Consider the following 12,757-nt stretch of genomic DNA (forward strand, 5'->3'; position numbering starts at 1 on the left):
GACATATTGTGTGAAGAGCTTGCTTTCTGGAGAAGGCTCTAATGCTGCAAAAGGTGGAAGGAAAGAGAAGACAAGGAGAACCAACAGTAAGGTGAACGGATTCAGAGTGACATTAAGTGCACCATTGGAAGACCTGAAATACCAGATTAGAGACAAATCATCTTGGAGAAGATCTGTGTGCTCACTAGGAGTCACTAGGCTTCCTGACTCCTGTCGACTCTGGGCAGCTCACAATAAAGAAATTACAATAAAATAAATAAAAGATGGCAAATGTGACAGACCAGATGAACTAAAGAGAGAGGTCTTTCACTTTCTTTCCAAAGAGCTGGTTGTTCTTTACCACACTTCTGAACAACAATAGAATAACGCCATTTGGCTCCTGGGAGGAACATCATTCCACAGGGCAGGCACTGCTATAGATGAGATGTACTTTTAGAGTCCTGACAAACAAGCTTTTAATCAAAGCAACCTGGAGTTTGCCAACCATGCACCACTGAAGTACTCAGGCAGTTACTATGAAATATTGGTGATTCCTCAAGTAAATAGGCCCTAGGTCATGTACAGCTTTATAGATAATAATCAGTGTAATGTATCTTTAAATATTTTGGCGGGAAACAAGCACGTTGCTGATTGGTTGAAGCCGCCGGTTAGACTGTATATAAGGAGAGGTTTTTCCCCAGCCCGGTCGCTGGGTTCACCATATATTAAAGAGCTGTTGTCACTACCCTGGTCTCCAGCCTCGTTACTTCCCGAACTTAACAATCAGCACCTTGAAATGCACCTGTTAACAAACTGGCAATGAGTGCAGTTTGCAAAGCAGAAGTGTTACATGGGCATATCAAGGCATGAACATCACTGTTGCATCCTAAACCAGCTACATTAAGACCGAATTGCAGAAGATAAGCTGTGAGGTGACCAGATCATGAGTGACTGTCTGAAGGATCCTCAGATCTACAAAAGGACTTACCTGGTACAGCAGATGAGTTATGCAAACCTAAAACTGCGTTTACCAGTTTTCCAATTGTACTGTTTGTAATCACCTTGCACAAGTACAATTCCTAAACTAAATAACACACATTCTGTGCTGATGCATCTGATTCCTTGTTATAGACCTGTGATGACAAATCTATGGCACGCGTGCCACAGGTGGCACGCAGCAACCTCTCTGTGGGCATGCAAGCTGTTACCCAAGTTCAGCTCAGCCATGCATGCGCGCATGCCTCCCGCCTGCCAGCTGGTCATCAGGTCACTGCCACTCATGCAGGGGGCGGGGCACATGCGGGGGGCTGAGTGCGCATGTGGGGGCATGTGCAGGGGGCCACGTGTGCATGTGTGGGGGGTTGCAAATGCATGCACAGGGGTGGGGCGCATGGAGGGGGGCTGTGTGCACATTGCATTTTGGGGGTTCGGGCACATGTACTTTGGGCATTCGGTCTGGAAAAGGTTAGCCATTACTGTTATAGACTTTGCTTTCTGTTTTCTGGTGAGTTTTATTGATCTGCAATACTGATTTGGTTATCAGTTCAGTCACTGGACTGCAAAGGCATACATAAAACTTGACATTGCTAGTGATATCTACTTGAGTCACTATTTGATTCTTCGTTGGTGTGGAGGCTCTTCCGTATTTAAACATTTTCAAATATAGTTTTAGTTCAAAAAGACTCCTTCTTACAACTTTGTAGAACTTTGTTACTCGATATAAACTATACTAAACTTGATGGACCATTAATCTGACTTGGTCTAATACATCTTAACTAGGCTCCTTTATTATTTGTTTTTTTTTTCTGAAAAAAAAATCTGTATTATTTTATATAGAAAAAACCCAAAGGCTTTGATAAAATACAATCAATAAAACAGCACATAACAATTTCACTCATGCAACATGTTGTTACAGACTGCAGGCATTTGTGGAGCTGTTCTTATTTCCTGCTGATTGGTGATATGCAGCTGTGTTTTTCAAAAATGCCCCAGTTTGAAGTTTTGTGAGGTTTCTTTTCCCCACTGATCCCAAATGGAGAATTTCTGATAACAGAGGTATTATTTCTGACCTGCTGCAAAGTGAATTGCCCATGATCCATAGTGATGAAGTTCACCTTATGGGGACCTCAATCCGCTGCTGCTATCTGCCAAAGAGAGATGGCACAGCCACTCTGCCATAGAGAAGAGAAGCAGGATGCTGCTTAGAGCTTCATTTCAAAGAGTCCCTTAAATCAAAGCCCCAGCAAAGCAAAAGCCTCCCTTTGAACAGCTGCCCAGCCCTATTTCAAATAAGCTGCTGATCGAGATTAAGAATAGCGAAGCTCCTGCACAAAAGGCAGGCTTAGAAGAAGTGTTGGGGACTCACTCAAGATCAGTGTTTCTTCACTGTGGCAAATTTAAGGTGTGCGGACATCTGGCTGGGGAATTCTGGGAGATGAAGTCCACACAACGTTGTGAAATACTTTCACCAGAAAAATGCTGCAGGAGGCCATGCAGGCCGAGAACGGGGCATGGGAGGCTGGTGGGCTCCCTCATGCCCCATTTTGGCCAGCAAAGTGCTGGAGGAGAACTACAGTGCTGATATGGCCCTTGAAGAAATTCAGTTTGACACCCCTGCCATAAACAAATAAAATTACTCCTCCTTTTTGAATGAAATTCAATGGTGAAAAAGGTAAGGTTCTACATTTAGACAAGAAAAACAAAATGCACAGGTACAGTATATGTGGTACCTTGCTCAATAGTGGTGACTGTGATAGGGATCTTGAAGTCCTAGTGGACAATCACTTAAATATAAGCCAACAGTGGGCTGCAGCTGCCAAAAAAGCCAACACAGTTCTAGGCTGCATAAACAGAGGGATAGAATCAAGATCACGTGAAGTGTTAATACCACTTTATAATGCCTTGGTAAGGCCACACATGGAATATTGCATCCAATTTTGGTTGCCATGATGTAAAAAAGATGTTGAGACTCTAGAAAGAGTGCAGAGAAGAGCAACAAAGATGATTAGGGGACTTGAGGATAAAACATATAAAGAACGGTTGCTGGAACTGGATAAGTATAGTCTTATGAAAAGAAGGACTAGGGTTGATGTGATAACAGTGTTCTGATATCTCAGGGGTTGCCACAAAGAAGAGGGAGTCAAACAATGGTGAAATTCATTTTTTTTTACTACTGATTATGTGGGCATGGTTTGATGGGCGTGGTGTGGCTTGGTGGGTGTGGCAGGGGAAGGATACTACAAAATCTCCATTCCCTCCCTACTCCTGGGGGAAGGATATTGCACAATCTCCATTCCCACTCCACTCTGGGGCCAGCCAGAGGTGGTATTTACCGGTTCTCTGAACAGCTCAAAATTTCTGCTACTAGTTCTCCAGAACCTGTCAGAACCTGCTGGATTTCACCCCTGGAGTCAAACTATTCTCCAAAACACCTGAGGATAGAACGAGAAGCAATGGGTGGAAACTAATCCAGGAGAGAAGCAACTTAGAACTAAGGAGAAATTTCCTGACAGTTAGAACAATTAATCAGTGGAACAATTTTTCTCCAGAAGTTGTGAATGCTCAAACACTGGAAGTTTTTAAGAAGAGATTAGATAACCATTTGTCTGAAGTGGTGTAGGGTTTCCTGCCTAAGCAGGGGGTTGGACTTGAAGACCTCCAAGGTCCCTTCCAACTCTGTTATTCTATTCTTCTTTTAAAAAAACTTGTTATTTGCAAAAGCATCATGAACATATGTCAGTAGGCACCGTATACTGCTGAATTAGTACAATATGGCAAAATTATGTTGGTTTACAAAGTAGTCTCTTTATAGATTAGATCCAAGATTTCATAGAACAGTTTGAGCATACTTTGAGTAAACCTTGATTGTACTTGTGCACATTGGCCAGAATATATCAAAATTGACTAGTACTGTGCTCATTGGCAGGAAAAGCTGCGTGTGTCAGGACTACATTTAAGGCTGGTAACTCTCTTCTTTAATCCTACAAAAAAGGAAACAAAGATGTGAAAGTCAAAATAGATAAAACTATAAATATTGCCACAAATGTTCATTTTAATGGCATTGAAGGTATGACTTCCATAGACTCACAAAAGGATACATTCAATGATACATCAGGAAAATGGAGGCATCTTTCTGTTGATTACCAATCCCAAAGAAACAGAGTGGCTTCTGAGATTGAGGGCTCTAACTCCCACCCTGCTTTCATTAGTGCCCCATTGTCTTCCTCCAGAAAGAGCAAATTTATTTATCCAGGGTTAGGACATCAAAGGCATGGCACATTCTAACTGGGAGCACAATACACCTGCTGAAGTGCAAATGCTTCTGACTCAATCACTTCTTTTATACATACTTACTCCACAAAACACACTCAAAGCAGTTTCTACATTAAGACTACAGGCCTCACGATGCACTGTAACTGATTCATCTTTCACAAGACTTTTAAGGATTTTAAGTATAAAACTCATAGGTTCTTTACACTCGCACACATACTCATGCATAGACACAGAATTTTAGGTTTGGAATGTAATGCAGACATAAGCAATTCTTATTACGGAAAGTAGATTTCCTGGAAATATAGTTGCTGAGCCCAGATGGGGTGTGTTTAATGCAGTTTGACTGGACTGGACTACAGAGGCAAGTCCAGTCTGGTCCAAGAATACTGGGCAACAAATAAAACAGCCTTTCCCAACTTGGTACTCATCAACTGTGGGGCTATGAGAGCTCCAAACTCTGCCTGGGAATTTTAAGAATTATCCTGTGAACATATCTGAGGGGCTACCAAAGTGGAGGGGGTCAAACTATCTTTTAAAGCATCTGAAGGCTAGACAAGGAATAATGGATGGAAACTGATCAAGGAGAGATTCAACCTAGAAATAAGGAGAAATTTTCTGACAGTGAGAACTGAGAACAATCAACCAATGGAACAACTTTCCTTCAGAAATTGTGGGAACTGTTATGTTCGGGCAATGAAGAGGCAGGAGACGATACAAGTGACAACAGCTGTTTGGTTTATTGTGATCCCAGCAAAACCAACAGGCAAAAACCCCTCTTTAAATACTATTTTGGCTGAGGCATCAGCCAATCAGCAACGTGCATATTCCCGCCCAAATTTCCCTCCTAAAGTTCAAATACATTACACTCCTTCCCTCCCAGAACGCATTGTACCACTATTTACATTGAATTTGCATGTTATTTTTCCACATAGTCACGCAGTTAGACAGGGCGTCTCCTAACTCTTTCTGACCTGCGCAATTCATTCTCTGGGAGTGAGTCAAGCTGGTCGGAGGGACTGTTTGTTCCTCCCAGCTCCTCTTCTGGGCCATCCGGCCCTGGATTATTGGCAGAGTCGTCCCTGCTGTCTTCTGGAGGAGCCGGTTGGCGTCGCTGGACTTCTTCATACTCAGCTAAGTCCTCCGATCGCCTCGGGGTTGAGTTAGCTGTTGGTTCAAATATTGGGTAGTCAGGGTCTGGCTGTTTGGTTTCTGGATTATTTTGTACTCTTTTTCGTAATTGATCTATGTGGCGTCTCCACACTGGGCCATCCCCCATGTCCACTACATATGGTTTCGGGCCTGTTACTCCTATAATTGTTCCCTTTAGCCACGCTGGGCCTTCACTATAGTTATGTGCCCATACTGGGTCACCTGTTGTCATTGCTCTGGTTTTTCCTTTTGTACCTTGGTACCCATCAGGGGAGTATGTTGGGTTTAACCGATCTAGGGGGCACCTGAGTCTTCTATCCATCAATAACTCTGATGGGCTGCGGCCAGTGGTCACACAGGGAGTTCTATGTTGTACTGCCAAGAAGGTATCAATTTTGGATTGCCAATCTCCTGGGCTTATTCTAGATAGCGCTTCCTTGGCACTGCGAATGAAACGTTCTGCAAGTCCGTTCGTCGCCGGGTGGAAAGGCGCCGAGAGGACATGTCGGATGCCCTCTTCGGCTAAGTACCCCTCAAACTGGGTGGCCGTGAATTGTGGGCCGTTGTCGGACACTAGAGTGTCGGGCAACCCGTGTGTTACAAATAGATGCCTCAATACTGTGATTACGGCTTCCGCGGTTGTGGTTTTCATGAGCAAAATTTCTAACCACTTCGAGTAGGCATCTACCACAATTAAAAAGGTCTGCCCATGGAACGGCCCGGCAAAATCTATATGGATCCTGGACCAAGGACCCTGGGGTTTCTCCCAATCCCTTATGGGGGCTGTTGGGGGTAGTGGCCTTGATTCTTGACATGCTTGGCATTTCCCTACCCGGTCGCTAATGTCTTTATCCATTTGTGGCCACCACACGTAACTCCTCGCTAGGCTTTTCATCCTTACAATCCCCGGGTGGCCCACATGTAATAGTTCCAACACATGCCCTCATAATTTCATCCAGAATAACCACTCTATCCCCCCATAACAGACAACCCCCTTGTACCGACAGTTCCGCACGTTTTTTTGCAAAGTCTTTGAACCGATCCCCCGGTGCAGTGGGCCATCCCCTCTGCACCCAACCGATCACAGTTCTTATGACAACGTCTTTGTAAGATGCCCTAGTCACTTCCGTAGATGTGACTGGGCCAGAGTCCAAAGAGTCAATTAGTAAGACGGGCGTCCCTGGGGTCAAGTCTTTGATAGTCTCTGGTAAAGGGCATCTACTTAGAGCGTCCGCATGTCCCAATTCCTTGCCCAGACAGTGAGACAGTTTGTACGAGTATGCTGCCAGGAAAATAGTCCAACGGGTCATCCTGGGTGATAATGCAACCGGTGTTGGACGGTCCCCCGCCAAGAGTCCCAAAAATGGTCTGTGGTCTGTGACTATTTCGAATTGCTGCCCAAATAGATACTCGTGGAATTTTTTAACCCCAGAAACTATGGCCAGGGCCTCCCTGTCTAGTTGGCTGTAGTTCCTTTCCACTGTGGACATCGTGCAGGAAAAATATGCTATAGGGGCTTCTGATCCATTCGGTAACCTATGGCTGAGAACAGCCCCTACCCCGTAGGGTGATGCATCACAAACTAGTACTAGTGGCAGCGTCCCATTGTACTGGATTAGGAGGCTATCGCTGGACAAGAGATTCTTAACGGCCTCAAATGCCTTAGCCTCAACCCTGCCCCAAGTCCAAACAGCTTTTTTCGCTAGCAGTTTATGTAGCGGTTCGGCTACCGTTGCCTTATTTTTTAAAAATACCGCATAGAAGTTTACAAGCCCCAAAAATGCTTGTATTTCTGTCTTGTTTTTTGGGGCAGGAGCCTTTCTAATGGCTCGCACTTTGCTCTCAGTTGGGTGGATGCCTTCTCTGTCTATCCGGTAACCCAGGAATTCTACAGATTCAACTCCTATCTGGCATTTGTTGAGTTTAACCTTAAGCCCCGCAGACCTGAAAATGCCCAAGACCTTCCGCAGTTTGACCCCTAACTCTTCTAAGTTCTCTGCTGATACCAGTACATCGTCGAAATATGGAACTACTCCCGGTAGACCCTGTAGGAGTCGTTCCATTAGGTTTTGGAATAACCCGGGGGCTACACTAACTCCGAACTGAAGTCGAGTGCATTTAAAAGCGCCTCGATGTGTGACAATCGTCTGCGCTTTGGCTGTGCCATTGTCTACTGGTAATTGGTAGGCTTGAGCCAGATCGAGTTTGGCGAAAACCTGTCCTTGTCCTAACGAGTGCAACAAATGTTGCACTATGGGAACGGGGTATGCACTCTTTTGCAATGCTTTGTTAAGCGTCGCCTTATAGTCAGCGCAAATCTGGACTGATCCGTTTGGTTTGACTGGGGTCACTATTGGTGTCTCCCATTTTGTGTGGTCGACGGGGACTAGTATTCCCTGGCTTACTAGTTTGTCTAGTTCCCTGTCAATCTTGGGCTTTAGGGCAAACGGGACCCTCCTAGCTTTTAATCTGATAGGGGCCACCTGGGGGTCCAAATTGAATGAGATGGGGGTCCCCACGTACTTGCCCAGGCAGTCTTGGAAGATGTCCTCGAATTCTTTCAGCAATTCATCCTTCAGGTTGACTCCGTTTCTGTAAACCCCAGTTACTTCCATGCCCAAGGCTCTGAACCAGTCCAGACCTAGCAAACTGGGTAGGTTTCCATCTATGATGGTGATCGGTAGGGTTTTCTTTAAGTGTCCATATTTCACTCTGACGGACGTGAGTCCTCGAACAGGGATTCGGTTTCCCTGGTAGTCTTGCACTCTCAGCTTTTGGGTTTGCAGCTGGCGTTTCGCGACGTCTGGCAGGTCCCTCGCGATGGTATCCCAAGACATAATCGTGATTGATGAGCCGGTATCCACCTCCATCTTACACGGCACTCTTTCGATGTACGTCTTGGTGAATATCTTCTTTTCTATCCATGTCGATGCGTGGCCCACTCTTACAGTGGTCTGATTCAACTTCGCGCCCTTTTTGAATGGACCAATCCCTGGCCGTTTCACTGATCTGGCGCTCTGCTGATTGGCTGGTTTGAATTTTTGGCGGGAAGGTTGAGAGGCTCGGCAGGCCTGAGCTATGTGTCCTTTCTTTTCACACCGCCGACAAATTGCGTCTTTGAACCTGCAATTTTGTCGTTGGTGTTGGCCTCCGCAGCTCACGCACTCATCCTGGTCGCCTCTCTCTGGCCTCCCGGTGTGGAAAACCTCTTCCTCTTCTTCACCCTCCGATTCGGCCTGGATTTCCTCGCTGTGGACTGGCGTTGTTTTCGCCCGGCATTTGGCGTGTTCAGCTTTTGTAAGGTTTCCGCTGCTTTGGTGGACATCTCGTGTGCCCTGGCATCATTTAGGGCTATCGCCAGGGTTAGGTTGCTTTTCGACAGCAGCTGCCTCTGTAGTCGGATGTCCCTGACCCCACAAATGAGTCCTCCAAATCTCTGTACTCACAGTGGTTTGCGGCTTTCCCTAACGCGGCCATGTACACGCTTATCGATTCGCCCTCTCGCTGAACCCTTTGCCTCAACTCGAACCGTTGTACAAACTTTGATGGCACCAGCGCGTAGTGTGCTCGTAGTGTCGTCTGTAGCGTTTGCCATGGCACCGACTGTACCGGCGTTGGTTCCAACAGCGATTTGGCGGTATCGAAGACTTCTGGTCCGCAGTGGCTCAGGAAGTAAGCGCCCTTCCGATTATCCAATACTCCTTGCAGTTCATTCGCTTCGAGGAAGCACTCGAAACGAGCCATGTACGACTCCCATTTCTCCTTGGCTGGGTCAAATGGCACTGGCGGCATATAGCTTGACATCGCTATGTATCCGCCCTTGATACTGGCTGGGTTTGAAAATCTGTTACTCCTTCAACTCTTTTCCTAGTCTCACTGCCTCAACATCCCACCTTCATTGCCAATGTTTTGTTCGGGCAATGAAGAGGCAGGAGATGATACAAGTGATAACAGCTCTTTGGTTTATTGTGATCCCAGCAAAACCAACAGGCAAAAACCCTCTTTAAATACTATTTTGGCTGAGGCATCAGCCAATCAGCAAAGTGCATATTCCCGCCCAAATTTCCTTCCTAAAGTTCAAATACATTACAGGAACTTCATCACTGGAAGCTTTCAAGAAGAGACTAGATTGTCATTTGTCAGAAATGGTGTAGGGTCTCCTGCATGGGTGGCGGGATGGACTAGAAGACCTACAAGGTCTTTTCCAACTCTGTTAACCTGTTAAATATCTGGTGGATACTTGTTTGTCAAAAGTTTATCCAGAGAATAAATCCATAATAAAATTAAGCTTCCAGTCAAAATTCTGAGATGGTAACACACATATACAGTAGCTTTTAACTTCAAAGGTTACACACTTAACATACAACCCAGCCACTCATAATGTTAATAAAACACAGAATAATGTTGATAAATTGCCTGGATCAAGTACATGGTGACTGAAATAATCAGAATACAATATGTGCACCCTAATTCTTTTCCAAAAGGAAGAAATTAAGCTGGAGAAATATTTGCTTGATTAAATATCAACTTTTGGAAATCTATAACCAGAACAGCATTCTTTTAAAAGTGAAAATGAATTCCTTATGAGGAAAGTCAAATATACAAAGTTAGTAAGAAAAGCCAGGAAGGATTAGGAGGAGAAACTAGCTAAATGATATAAAAATAATTTTAAAATTAGTCTTAATAAAGCAATACACACATTTTCAAGTGTATAATCACAGCAAGGAAAAATGAGTAAAAGTTGTAATAAAAAAGTGGCTGACATTATGTTATGAATTGCTGTTGTTTTTACTGTATGCTTTATGACTTTCATGAGATGTAAACTACAGTACCTGTAATCTTTGGGCAGATAAATATATGAATAGGAAATAAACAGTAGCAGTAACTGTATTAGTTGTAATAGTAGTAGAAATAAATTTGAAGGATGGTCAGAAACAAAAATAAAGTACTATTTCATATAATACCTTACTCATGAATGAATCCATGCATATTTTTTTCTGAGAAACAATTGCAGGATTTAATTTCTAGGTGCAGTAATTTGACTTGGCAATCCTTTGTCCCAAGTTAAGCACTGCTGTAGTTTAACTTATTGCAAAGCTGGAAGTGACATCCTGAGGCCCCAAAGAGCCAATTGGCTATGTAATAGGAGAGTCAAACTTTCTGCTGAATTGGGAAGCAGATGCAAGGAGAAAGGGCCAAACTACACAAAATCCCTCAGTCCTGTTTGTGGTTGCAACCTATATGTGATACTCTGATAAGCAGCAACAATAATCCTCTTAATGGCTGGAATTGCTGTTTTTCTCTCAATCCTTCATATAATGCCACTAGCATTTCACACAGAAAGCTTCCAAGAGGGAATAAGGAAGAGAAAAGGTGCTGTCAGAGAGGACCAATGTGTTTGCTTGCTTGTTTGTTTGTTTTCCCTTGGAATACTCCCTACAGCAATGTATTACAATCTTTGGAAGAGCTTTTCATATGGAAATGCTGGCTTCCAAATAGAGTGCAAGCTCCAGTATCAAGCTCACCAATTCCTCAAATTTGTTCCACCTGCTTTTAACCACTTGCAAATGGGGAAACAGAATGGGGTAGAGGACTGAATACTGGCTTCTACTGGTGAGGCTAATAGACCAATGATGCGACTCATATAAGACAGATTTGTTTCACAGTATTGATATCCACAGCATGGACACTCATTTAGATTAGCTACCAAAGCCACAGCCTGTGAGAATTAGAATTGCTTTGGCCTCAGATGTTCTTTCCCTAAGGACTATTCAAATGTGCATTTTTAGAAAAACAAAAGAGCAGTGGTAGAATATTAATGCAAAAAATCCTTCTAAACATTTGAAACACTTTAAGCAAAAGCAATCAATGTATACATTCTTGGAATCTCCTTTAAATTTGTCCACACACCTTCATTTTTCTTTCCTTAAACAAAAGAAGAGCATTGTTGCTAGCAAACCAAAAATATTTTTCCTGCATTCAACAAACTCTTTTGTGTCCTGAAGATCCCGTTTATCATGCCAACAGCCTCACTGCTTGTGATTTGTATATTAAAAAGATTTTAATTGCTCAGGTAAGTATCTGCACCTGTTAGGACACTGTATATTAGAGCACTTTATTTTAATCTTTTACATTATAGGGCGCAATTCACCCATAAAATTATTCTCTATACAATTATAGCACAGTTTTGCTGAGGTAGAAAGTGCAACTTAACAGTTTGGTTGGGCTCATTATTATTAAAATCATGGAAATTAGGATCATTACATAGCAGTTGTGTAGTTAACTCCTGGTCATGCCTTTCCCTTTACAGTACAAACACTGACAGGGATATAAATGAATTGTTACATTGGCAATATTCAGAATTAGATCTGCTATATCAGACAGTAGAAAAACAGATGATTTCCACCAGCTAGGGAATATCTTCTTAAAGCCAAGGCTTTGTTCTTCATGCAGAAGCTGTCATGGCAGATTTCCATGTGCCCTAAACAAAATGCATCTCTCATTTTGTATTGGAATCCTGCATGAAAATCCTTCTTGTTTCTGGGGACAACAACAACAAAAAAAAACAATTCCCAAGCTGTTAATAATACAGGGCTCATGGTACTGTTGCTTCAGGGCATGGGAGCATAGTGTTTGAATTTATCAATCTGCCTAATTTATGGGGTTGATACCTTCATTCCTTGCCCCACCACCATCTGATGTTCAGTGCCTTAACAACAGGTTCTAGCCTCTCACAATATCTCCCCTTGCCAGGTCCACATTTAAAGCTTATTCCCAGGCCAAAATCTATTCCCCCTCTCCCACCATTTCCCTAGCACAGGGGTGTCAAACTCAATTTGAGGCCTGCATCAGGGTTGTGTTTGACCTCAAGGGGCTGAGGTGGGCATGGCCAGCTCAACACCACTTGTGTCCAGGGTGCCTGTGGTGGGCTGAGTGCTCTGCAGTGAAAAATGGGTTCCCAACTCCTTTTTCACCTGCAACAGCCTCCTGTAACCTTCTGCCAGTGAAGACGAAGCTTGGGAGGGCTGCATGCAGCCCTCCCAGACTCCATTTTCACTGGCAGAGGCACCACGGGCTGGTGTTTCACTGTTTCCAGGGTAGTCCTGCAGGCCAGATCTAAGCACCTTGAGTTTGACACCCCTGCCCTAGCAGATCTCATAATGCTGAGCAATAATTCATAACCAACCAGTACAAAGAAATAATTGTTCCTCTGTTAGAGTTTAAACTCCTTCCTACTACAACCTAGTGCTAAGGAGAAATTGTGAGAACAATGAACCAGTGAAACAGTTTCCGTTCAAGGAAGTGAAAGTGCTTCACCACTGGAGGCTTTTAAAAAGAGACTGGACAGCCATTTGCC

This window comes from Ahaetulla prasina, chromosome 1, assembly GCF_028640845.1.
Source record: "Ahaetulla prasina isolate Xishuangbanna chromosome 1, ASM2864084v1, whole genome shotgun sequence".
Taxonomy (NCBI): domain Eukaryota; kingdom Metazoa; phylum Chordata; class Lepidosauria; order Squamata; family Colubridae; genus Ahaetulla; species Ahaetulla prasina.